At 39.7% G+C, this 12,036-nt stretch overlaps 2 long non-coding RNA genes across 2 annotated transcripts in view; one reads left to right on the top strand and one right to left on the bottom strand.

The window, feature by feature from the left end:
* Window positions 1-4,144: 4,144 nt before the first annotated feature.
* LOC120435759 overlaps window positions 4,145-12,036 on the bottom strand; it is a 46,459-nt gene continuing 38,567 nt past the window's right edge. The window contains exons 2-3 of the long non-coding RNA XR_005609893.1: window positions 10,012-10,211; window positions 4,145-4,924 (exon numbers count right to left, since the gene is read on the bottom strand). This is a non-coding gene — a long non-coding RNA (uncharacterized LOC120435759). The remainder of the gene's footprint in view (window positions 4,925-10,011; window positions 10,212-12,036) is intronic.
* Window positions 5,398-11,052, top strand: LOC120435760. The gene is made up of 4 exons (XR_005609894.1): window positions 5,398-5,832; window positions 6,505-6,629; window positions 10,740-10,777; window positions 11,029-11,052. It is a non-coding gene; the product is annotated as an uncharacterized LOC120435760 (long non-coding RNA).

Here is a 12,036-nt window from a genome sequence, read left to right as displayed (position 1 = left end):
AATTTACAAACACACACAGGGATCTCGGTGCATTTTTTATTCATTCCTCTGTGACAGGCTGGGCTAAGGCGGCAGATGTGTGACATGCGCTATGACAAACAGGCACGCTTTCTAATGAGGATGGATGGGAAAGCATGTTGGATCAAGCGAAAATACAGAAGACTAATGAAGGCTGACATCAGCAAAATCAAACCTGTGTGGTTGTTTTCTTTTTTTTCTATTTCCTGCATTGCAGGTTATTAAACAGGATGTCCTTAAACTCCTCCTCCTCCGCATTTATCCTAATACCATTGTAGACTAACCACAAATTCTCTGCCTGTCCTTCAGTCCTCCCTACAAAAAGGAACAGGACATTTTTTGACACTTTTTAGTGATTTTCTGTGTTTCTTCTAGCTGCTAAGTTGAAATACTAAAATAGTTTCAAGTATTAATTTCAGCTAAGACCAAAGGCTCTGCTGAAAGGAGTGAAAACGGACAGCAATGCATACTTTTTTCCAGAGAGAGCAATAAAGTTTACCTTTCCCCATGAAGAGATGCTCATTTGGGTAACCAGAATTAGCATGAGTCAAGCTGTAAGTTAACTGAAACCAAACCGTGATCTTTGTTTAAACCTAAGCAAGTAGTTGTGGTACCCAAACCTGAACAAATGGCAACTGAACACAAAAGTAAACAGCAAACCAAAACGGAACATGTAAAAATAAAACCAGAGAAAGTGTAAAAACATTGGTCCCAAGAGACTTGAACTGGGGTTGCCTGAGCGACACGCAACCGCCACTGCCACATCCTGCTTGTTCTTTTTTGTGGACTGTTGACTGGAAGCACCACAGTTCCCCTCTGAGATCGCAAATGTATAAACATTGGGACTATTTCACAAACTGCCTGAATAAACTTTAGTGAAGGCTTCACTAACTGCCATCAGATAATTATATGTGTGTCCATGAAAATAAATCAATGGACAAAAAAATCTAAAAAGTCCAAAAGTCTTGTGCCACCCTTCATTTCATCATATTTTGCTTCCAGGGAGCCAGGCTTTCTTGTAATTTTTAAAAAGCGGTCTTGAGCAATACTTTCTGGCTTTCTGAAGGTCTTTTAGAGTTTTTCACAGTTTACACAAGCATAATAATAGATTTTTGTAACAGCAAGGTGATTCCCAAACAGCTATTAGCCAAAAACTTAGCATATGTCCACATGGTGTGCAGTCTGTACTTAAAAATCTGAAGAAATTGGACTGGACTGAAGTAGAGGACAAAAGAAGAAGTGGTAGGTTTAAAGCACATGTATCCAAAGCAGATGAATAGTATTTAAAAGTCATGTCTTTAAGAAATCTAACTGATCTAACTACTGTTTGCTGAAGGCTCATCAGAGTAAGTCTCAGTGGAAGAGTGGCTGTCAGGAAGAAAAGCAGAGAAAGATGTGCCAAATTACTAAAGATCTGGATTGAAACTCAAATCTGTGGCAACACCGGGTGTTATGGAGTGATGAATCAATAAATGAATAAATCTGACACTTTTGGTTCCAATCATTGGCAATATGTACACTATACAGTGTGTGATAACCTCCAGAAAGGAACAAAAAGTAGCCAGAATCCAAAAAAGTGTTTAATGTTCTTCGAGAAGACTGGAGAACTAATCCTGAAGACCCCTTAAAAAATTACAAATAATTACAAAATAATCTAAAAAATAAAGGTGTTGAATTTCAAGCTCGCCAGAACGTGTACTCTATACTGCCTTATATACTGTATTTCTATTTATGGTTGCATGTGTTTCAGCAAATCACTGCATTTCCCATTTTGCTAGCAAAATCAAATGAAATCAAATGATGGTGGGTTGAGACTTTTGGACAGTGCCGTATTTCCAAATACAAATACAGTTGTTGGAGGAAAATTCAAGTGTAGCTCAGAGTCTGGGAAATTAAACTTTTCATTTGTAAGAGGATGGCTATGTCATTTCCTCTTTTAAAAGTTACTGCTGGAGTTGCCACCAAGCAAAAGATTAACCTTGCCTTCCTGTTTCCTGGAAGACAGTAGCAGCACAAAGCAGCTAGTGTTAAATAATAAAGCAGGGCACTTCTACTTGGGAGCATGTGGATGCATTTTAACTTAGTTAATCTAGGTTAGAAAAATGTGGGGGCTTTTTCTTGTCAGCCTATCCATTTAACCTTTTTCCTCCTTTCTTTCTCAAGTCATATTTTCATGTTTGGGCATCTTTGACTTCTTTGTTTTTAATATATCATCAATGCATAACACATGTATACATTTTTTGCTGTATAACAGATCATTACAAATGCCATGGATTTGGGGCCTGTCCAATTCAAATAAAAAGGAAAATAAACCAGTGGTGTTGAGACAGACACGAGACTTTGCTCTGCTGATTTATTTCTGCTGCTGTTTGCCTCGGAAATGACAGCGCTGACAGCACTTTGCTGAGCGAGTTCTGTAAGAGACAGGGGGGGAAAAAAGAGCTCCTCAGCAGAGATGGGTTTTAAGTAGTTTCATAAAAGCAGCTGAAGCAATGCATCACGGTTGCTCAGTGGGTTAAGAAGCAAACCGTGTATCTGCAATGTTAAATTCATGAAAAAATAAAGGAGCTGGATTCAGGAATAAATCAGATCTCTAGAGTGCAGCTTTTACCTAGGCTGCTGCTGAAACACAAGGAAGGATGACAGTCTGACCTGTCCTAATTAAAGCATAAATAATAAAAGACTTGCAACTTTCATGCATTGTTTGAAATTAATAAATATTTTAATTCAGAGGTAGACGCTTTGAGAACTTGGATTCCTTATTAAAACAGCGAGTCGGTGACGCACAAAGATTCAGAGGAACATGCGGCAGCCCTTACAAGAGGATGCACTTGATGTTGGAGAAGGGTGCAGCCTGCACACATGCACACACTCGGCGCTGATGAACAATACTTGAGCAAAAACTCACCCGCATAACCTCTGATAACCTCTTGCCTAACTCCATTTCACCCATGCACAGTTTTACAGCAGCAGCAGGCGTGATTAGACCAGGATGCATTTGGCTGAGCCCAGCTGTGGAGAGCCAGCCAGTGGATGAAGAATATCAGTCTCTCATCCCGCTAAATGAAAACTAAATGAAAGGCTCTCAGATGGTGTGAGAGTTGCGTAAGGAGGCACCGAGCGAGGTCCCGGGATAAGCTGATTACGTGGCAGACTCGTATTCATTTCCACATCCAATCCGAGTTGAGCGACAAGGCTTAGAGAGCCCCGCTCCCCGTTACTATTGCACCCACTCCACTCCTCTCTTAATACATATCTTCTTCTATTTTGTTGTTGTTGTTGTATGTGGCGAGTGTTTATCTGTGTGTTTGTGTGTGCCGCAAATGATCCCACATGCTTCCCTGACCGCAGGCGTCAAAGGCAACTGCTAAATCTGCTTTAGATAGTTGTGGTTACAATGCCACTAACAAAATGTGCACACACGGTTGCTCATACATGTTCATGCACTTACACGCACACACCCAAAGCACTATACTTGAAACGGCTTAGCCAAATGTAAAGTACACACCGAGGCTTAGCAGCTGTGAAGGTGAAAGTGACAGGACAGCTGGGGATGTTATCCAATTGTCGGCATTTGTCCCGTTTGCTATTTTGTGTGCGTTTGTGTGGTTAGTCCAACAGTAGCGGTGCTGTCAGGAGGTCAGATCTGGCATCAGAGGAGAAAAAGGGGCAGTTTAATAAAGTGTCAAAGCTTAGCAATAGTTGTTTTTCACCACGTGAAGAGTGAGGGGTTGATGAGAGAGGCCGCGAGCAGAAACGATCTTCAACAGGTGGCAACGCTTCGTCTGCCTTTTTCTCTCAGTATATATCTAAGCCCACGTGCCTCGCTATGTGTGTATGTGTAACACAGCGTCTGTTATTGTACAGCTAATCCTCCACAGAGGCCACAGCATATAAACAGAACAACTGTGCTCACCATGTGACAGGCTCAGAGGACCAAGGAAACACCAGCGCTTCCTGGTTTACTTTTAAATTACAGTGGATCGTTTGGGAAACAATGGCTCCATTTTGAACAGAAGAAGCTATTTGTCCTCTTCAGCAGCTGGTCTCATAACATTTTGCACGTGTACTGATCAGTATATAAAAGTGACTGTAATTCAGTTCAGTTTTATTATATAGTGCCAAATCACAACAGGGCAGTTTACATTGTCAGGTGAAGATGCTACAATAACACAGATAAAACGCCAACAATCAAATGATCCCATTTGAGCAAGCACTTGGCGACAGTGGGAAGGAAAAACTCCTTTTTAACAGGAAGAAACATCTGACTGGATCAGGCTCAGGAAGGGGCGGGTATCTGTGGCGACTAGTTGGGGGTGAGGGGAGGACAAGAGCCAAATCTCTGGCTCTCTGTGGAAGAGAGCCAGAGATTAAATTCCACACATGCCTTACTTTTGTTAATTCCCTTAAATGAAAGTTAGAAATCTCCGCTTAGCTCACAGTTTACAAAAGGTAGGTTTTAGCATTTAGAAGCGAGTGAACTGGTACTACAGGGCCCAAAGTGGGCCAAGAATATATCCTCCATGCACTATACCACCACTAGCATCCCAAATTTGACTCATATCTTCAGGTCTCTAGGTGAGCCTATGTGAAGTGTAGATTCAGTTTCCTGTGACAGGAGTGGGACCCGGTGTGGTCTTCTGCTGTTGCAGCCCATCTGCTTCAAGGTTCGATATGTTGTGCTCTTCTGCATACTTTGAGTTACTGTTGCTTTCCCATCAGTTCAAAGCAGCCGGGCCATTCTCCTTTGACCTTTGCCATCAACAGGCGTTTTTGCACGTAGATACTCTAATAAGGAGGAGCGCTATCATCCCTCAAATCTTCTCTGGTTGATTTCACTTTAGTTGATGCGTTTCCTCTTGCTCACACGAACTTAGTTCCGCTACAGCTGTAACCACAATATATCCTGTTTAGTGAATGAACAAAGAAAACAGAGTAGATCAGAAAAGAAAAGGGGAAATGTCTGTCGCACAGATTCAGATTGTAAAAAACAGGGTATTAAAAACATTTTATCAGAGGGCAATAATAAACTTCTGGTTTATTGTAAAGGAAAATTTAGATGCATTAAAACTTGGGTCTTATTCAGCCTTTAGTTTGACATTAATGATATTAATAGCTGAGATCAGAGCATGTGTAATGACTACATGCCAATATTTCTTTCAGAATTGCATTTCATGTCATCTGCATTCATTTTGCAAAGAAACCCCAAAAAACAACAACAAAACAAAATATAGCACAAATCAAAAAAGCACAGATCAAAAAAGCTGAAGCACTGGTTGTTGTGACTATATTCTTAGTATGAAAAGCAGGTTGTGTAAAACTGTATTTTCCTCATCATATAGTGGTTGAATTATTCAGTCCTCCTTATTGTTATGATAATTGAAGCTCTCGCTGTCACTTTTCTGATGCCCTAAATTCAAATTCCTCCGCATCATCTGTACTTGTTGAATAAATATTTAGGCCCACTCTGATCACGGTGCAGAGAAAATACTTTTTCCTTCCCTTTTTCAAGGTGTTTTCACAGCAGCTGACACAGTGTATGTGTTTTCTATTTGTAACCTGCCATGGAGCTGGCTTATTATCAGAGGAGTGACCACAGTGTCACAGTAACTGCCCTTATCCCCACATTCACGCTCACCCCTCCGTCTATTACCATTGCCCTGGTCTTGTTCCATGCCATCTGTGTCCATAGCAACTGGACAGAATAGGTTACTTATTATAGGACAGGGGCTCAGCTGCCAGGTAGTTTACAATGAGATTTGTCATATCCTCTTCCAAACAGGTCAACAGCACATGAGGTACAGGAGGTCAGAGGTAAGAGCTGTCTGTTTCAGAGTGTGAAACTTTTTCCACTGTTCGAATTTAGGATTACTTGTATTGACTTCCAATATGCATTTATTATTGATCTCATGATCTCAATTTAATCAGAGCCTAACTGTTATTCTACAGAGAGAAGGTCTATAAATCAATAGCGATATGATATTTAACATAAACTATTTTGTCACACAAACAAAACGGAGAGTAAAGAATGATGGATACAGGCAAATCTGCCCAATGTAGTAGTTTTTTTAAACGACAAGCAGTGCAGTGTATGGAGTATGCAGTAAATACTTACCTGAGATAAAGTACCTCATAGTTAACAAGAGAGCTGAATGCTAATGATATAATGTTAATTATTTTTGTACCAAGTGTTTTAATAGCATGTAATGCTGAATATCAATGTGTTACTCACTGCATATGCCTAAAATAATTTAGTATTGAGAACAGCTAGTATCAAGTTAAAAAAGCCACACCAGTTCACCATAACAACAAGTTATGGATTTAAAGGGAAATATGTCTTAATGATTTCCAGCTCTTTTCGACACATAAGCCACTTTATTAGGTGCAAGTAGTTAGTATTGGTCCATTTTTTGCCTTAATTCTACTTCTATGAAGTCCAACATGAATCTCACATCGACCACATCCCAAATATCCTCTATTTAACAGAGATCTGGTGACTGTAGAGGCCATTTGAATGCAGTGAACTCATTGCCACGTTCAAGAAACCTCTTTAAGACAATCTGAATGTTGTGACATGGAGTGTTATCCTGCTGGAAGATGGACGCACTCAGGTAAGCTTTAAACAATGCTCGTATGGTGGTAAAAGGCCTAAAGTGTGGCAAGAAAATATCCCCACATACCGTGACGCTCCCACCATGAACCTGACCTGTTGATATAAGGAACTATGGCCTTAATATTGTTTACAAATTCTGACCCTACAAAGCATCTTCAGACCACACAATCTATTATCCAATTTGGGTCTGCCCATGCAAACTGTAACCATAGTTTCCTGTTCTTAACTATAAGGAGGTCTTCTGTCGCTGTAGCCCATCTCATTCAAGGTCCGACGTGCATACTCATGGGATATTTTCTCTTTTTCATTCCAGTTTCTGAAATACTCAGACTAGCTAATCTGGCACCAACAACCATGCAAAATTCAAAGCCACTTTAATCACTTTTTCCCCATTCTGATGCATGCTTTGAACTCCAGCTGGTCTTCTTGGCCAATCTCTACAAGCCTAAATCTGATGAGTTGCTCATTATTAGATGTTTGTGTTAACAAGCAATTGAACAGGTGTTTATAACAAAGTGGCTGGTGAGTGTAAAAAATCAAAAAGTTCTTTTATTTTGTGTCTGACTTTCAATTCTCTTTCAATCAAAGACAACTGCGTTTTTAATTTCATGAAACCCAACATGGTTTTCTACATATATAATACTTTTCTACTGTTGCTGAACATTCAGTGCTTTTTTCCCACCCAACATATATATATTCATAAAGTATTACTTTATCATTTATTTTATTAACAAAACAGCCATTATTTAGATGATATAAACCATTTGCCAAACACTACTCATATTCTCATGTGTCCAAAATATAGACAAAACTACAAATGTGTGTTTTGTTCGAAACATGTCAGTTGGGTGTCTCTTTGGAAATTTCACAGACTCACAGAGAACGAGTGAGAGAAGTGAAGGGAAGTCCTTTGGTAGCAGCTGCGGGTGCAGATTGAGAGATAGCGTTGCAGATTGTCAAATTCCTCGTCTCTGCCCCTCTGTCCTCTGAAGCACATCTGTGTGGAAGCAAGCAGACTGGGACCTCAACAATGGAGGACATTCAGTCAGCTCGGATAAACTCTTCTCCTGTTCCCATACCATACCACCATCACTGCTCTTATCTCAGTGCGCTCCCTTGCCTCTCACTCCTTCACTCTCCAACAATAACTTTTCTTCACTTCCCTGAACCTCCAAATCTCACCACCAGCTTGTTAGTGTCCCCGCAGTTCCTCCTCTTCCCCTGATAAACTACGGGCTGCTCTCCCCTTCACCGCAGCCCACCCTGTCATCACCCCAGTTGTTAACCTGGACCGTGACGATATTACCAGATGTGACATGTTGCAGCAGTGCTCAGCATTCTCATTTCTTGCACCGCTGTCATCTTTCTGAGTTAGAATTTTATTTTATCCAGTTTAACTTTGCCTTGTTTCCTTGCACTGAAAGCACAAATATGGAGTATTATATTGGCTATAGTCATTTTACAAATGGGTTTACTCAGTGCTAGAGTTTTCTGAGGCGAGAGCTCTTCTCGTTTAAAGATGCACAACCTCTCTGTAGACATTTTGCTTTCAAAAATTAAAAGATTGAAAATTAGTCCTAAAAGAGGAAAGAATAAATAGCCAGTAAGTGACCAGAAAATACAAATTTTAATCATGTCTGCTTAGAACAACATAATATATCAACTTGTTACTGCAAAATTAAAATTGTATTGCAAAAGGCAAACAAATGAAAAGAGGTATCCCATCCTGCCAAACTCATGGATACAAATACACTAAGGCCAGTTTGCACAGAAAGAAACAGAAATAAAATAGTCAAAAGTAATTATTTTCAATGTCATCTATCCACCCACCCATCTATCAGTCCACCCATTTCTAAAGCAATTTATCCCCCGCATGGTAACTGGATCTGCTGTCTCTGATATCAATTGAGAGATAATAGGTTGGAGAGCAGGACAAGCATACTCTTCATTTTAAAATGAACCACGGTAACCAAATAAACTAAACAGTCCAAATATTGTATTCAGTTGTAACAATGTGTCTAACTTTTCATACAAATAGATGAACAGCTCTCTATGTGGAACTGAAACTCTGAGGATAAATCGATCTCTTCTCATGACTGACCACAATCGCCCCCTCTTTTGATAATCTGAAAACACACTGTATTTAATTGTTAAATATGTACGCATATTGAATATTGACTGTCACACAGCAGCAAGCTTTAGGACACGGACGATATCTTGGCCCTGTTCTGTCAGAGCAATTAAAAGCAACCAATGAGGAAGCTTGTAGCTCCATTACCAAAATGCTGGATTACATGTATCAGCGTCAAAACTGCAATGAGCCGAATCCTCCCCATAATGAGCGCATTAATCCACCCCTCCACTCTCACGTCCTCTCTCTCTGTGTTAGCAGTGATAAACCTGCAGAAACAGATAGAACAGAACCCCCTGCCTACTCTGGATTTATTCAGAGGATGTTTCGTATAGATCACAACTGATTTTTCCCTCAGGTTTGACTTATTTAACATTTGAATTTGTGCAGCATGGAAACAAAATCCTCCTGATAATCATGCCTATAGGTTAACAGCCATGTTATCATGAAGGGTGACTCGGTTTTGTAGCTGCAGGTTGTGGAAGTTGAACTGCGACAGAAAGAGGAACAGATTTATGGAGAATTTTTCCCCAATGGAATATCTATAAAGTTGCATTTTGATAACATACGTTTTGACTTATTATTGTTATATATATATATATATATATATATATATATATATATATATATATATATATATATATATATATATATATATATATATATATATATATATATATATATATATATGTATATGGCACTGCCAGGCTCTCCACACCTGACTTCTACCCAGTCCAAACCATGTTCTCTCCTGCGTGTAGTTGGCTGAAAGGAGGGCAAGACCATGTAGCTGAGCCTAGCAGGGTCCCATGGACTAAAGCCTGGTTCCAGGGTGGCCTGGTGGTAATATGGTCCCCTGGCCTTCTCCTTATTGATTTAGAGGATTTCTAAACTGCTCCTGGGATCATTCCAGTGGACAAATCCCTCTACCATGATGGTATTGCAGAGGGTCTAAAGAAGCATAACATCCTGCAAACTGTTCAAAGACCGGTGTGGCATCGGCGGTAATGCAGGCATTAAACTATCAGTTGCGGTGACAGAGAGCTCAGGATGAAAGTGAAGTTGTCAAATTCCCAGTCAGTCTCACTCCTACCCTCACGCATGGTCACAAGCTTTGGGTAGTGACTGACAGAAGAGGCACAAGCAGTGGAATGAGCTTCCTACATAGGATTGTGCTCAGATCAAAGATCACTTCTCCTCTACACTGAAAGAAGGAAGTTGATGTGGTTTGAGGATTCAACTAAGTTACCTCCCGGGTGTGTCATAGGTGACGTTTTTTGGGCATGTCCTAGAAGGTGGCATCCCCAGGATAGTCTCAGAACACACTGGGAAGATTATATCTCACGGGTGGCTTGGGAATACGTAAGTGTCTCTGAGAGCTGGAGGAGATGACTGGATAGAGAGAGGTCTGGGCTTCTGTACTTAGCCTGCTGCCCCTGGAACCTGCAGCTGTGTAAGGGACAGAAAACAGACAGACAGTATTATATTCACTTCCATGCACTGGTTAAATGAATTCTGAGAAGGAAAATAACTGAGTGACAGGTGAACTAATAGATGTGAATTTGAATTTAATGTGCATTTCATGTTAACTTATTTTGAATTAATAATTCAGCGTTGAAGTTAAATAGATTTTTTATTATGTAGCAAAATATTTTATTATAATTAAAACTGAAATGGTTTATAATTATCAAGCTGCCACATTTTACAAGCTGTACAAGATCAGAGTATAAATACAAAAGAAATTTCCATCATCCTTACATGTGAGAGCAGGTGTAAATTAAATAGGCATAGATGCACAATGAAAAAAAAGCTGAAAACAACCTCATAAATATGCATTTTATCAAAACATGTTATAATGCACACCGCCTTTCTGGCATATTTCTCCTCTAATCATTTATAGCATTAAAATTCCTCTTCTTCAATCAGCAGCTATTAGTGCAGAAGCCTTATGCTTAATTCTGTACTCTCCATTCACAGATGGAGAATAACTCAACAGCACAGATGTTTTTCTGCAGGTAAATAGAGAAATGTTAAGGCAATATATTCCTGGACTATATAGACTTTGGAAGCAATTAAACTACTCCTTTAGGCTCATGTGGCATGCAAAGGCCATTCTCTACCTGATGGGGATGGCCAAACCTGTTTCTTATTAGTTGTAATCTTTGTCTCAAAAAATATCAATAACATCAATGAAAAGTGAATTTAAACACAACTGTAATGTAATTCTTTCACAATATATTCCTTCTATGACATTTGATGATGGCAGAGAGTGCTGTCTGACAAAAAGCCCCTATAGATGTCCAGCTGGATTAAGATCATACGACTTAGATCGTTTTCATCCTCATCACATCGTTCCTGTGCTCTGTGGATGGAGACGTCGTCATCTAGGAAGACTCCAATCTATTCAGCATGGAAACTTTATTAAAGGTGATCACTCAGCACATCAGATGGCATGGTGAACCCAAACCATGCCAGAAAGAAAACAGACCACCCTATCCCCTCACTGAAGGGGCCATAGGTTCATGCTTTTCATCCTTTAATTCTTAACTCATTTGTATTTAAAATGTTAGTAACAATATTTACCAAATTCATAATCTAGGTTTAGCGTGTTAGCATGCTAATTAGCATTAAAGTACAGCTAGGGCTGACAAGAACATAAAGTACTGGTAACATTTGCTGTTAGAAGGAGCTCTCAAGATATCTGTTCATCAGTCCCTAGAGTGTTAATAAGCTTAATAAACACATACATGACCATCAAGCTAAATTAACAATACGAGCTATGGCATATGGATCTGGTTGGGGATAGCAAATTGTGCTGACATGAGGATGAGCACCAGAAGTGTCAGGTTGTTCTGTGACTAAGTTGCTGGAAAGTGTATTTCAAATGGTTGATGTTATGCTTAATTTTGTAGCTACAATGACCCAATCAAAACTGGGCTGTGATGGTGGTGATAAAAAGAAAAAAGTCAGGAAATTATTCTATTAAATCCCAATTGGTCCTTGACTGTCTGAATCAAAGTGTATTACATGGCAATTCAACTGGCAGTTTTAAGTCACATAGAGCTAACGGGTCTCAAACATACTGTCAAGTGCTTTTTAAAGTGTTCGATCTCATGCCTGCAAATCATAGGAAGACCTGTATGGCCCTGCTGCTTCCGCCTGAATACTTCTATAGGGATCATCATGTAATGACAGCACCTCTCTTAACCAGCGCATAGATCTAACACTCCCCCTCCTTTTCCTCCTTTTAATCCTTTCATCTTTTCCTCTCCTC

This window comes from Oreochromis aureus, linkage group 22 (assembly GCF_013358895.1).
Source record: "Oreochromis aureus strain Israel breed Guangdong linkage group 22, ZZ_aureus, whole genome shotgun sequence".
NCBI classification, from domain to species: domain Eukaryota; kingdom Metazoa; phylum Chordata; class Actinopteri; order Cichliformes; family Cichlidae; genus Oreochromis; species Oreochromis aureus.
This window is presented reverse-complemented; position numbering and strand designations above follow the sequence as displayed.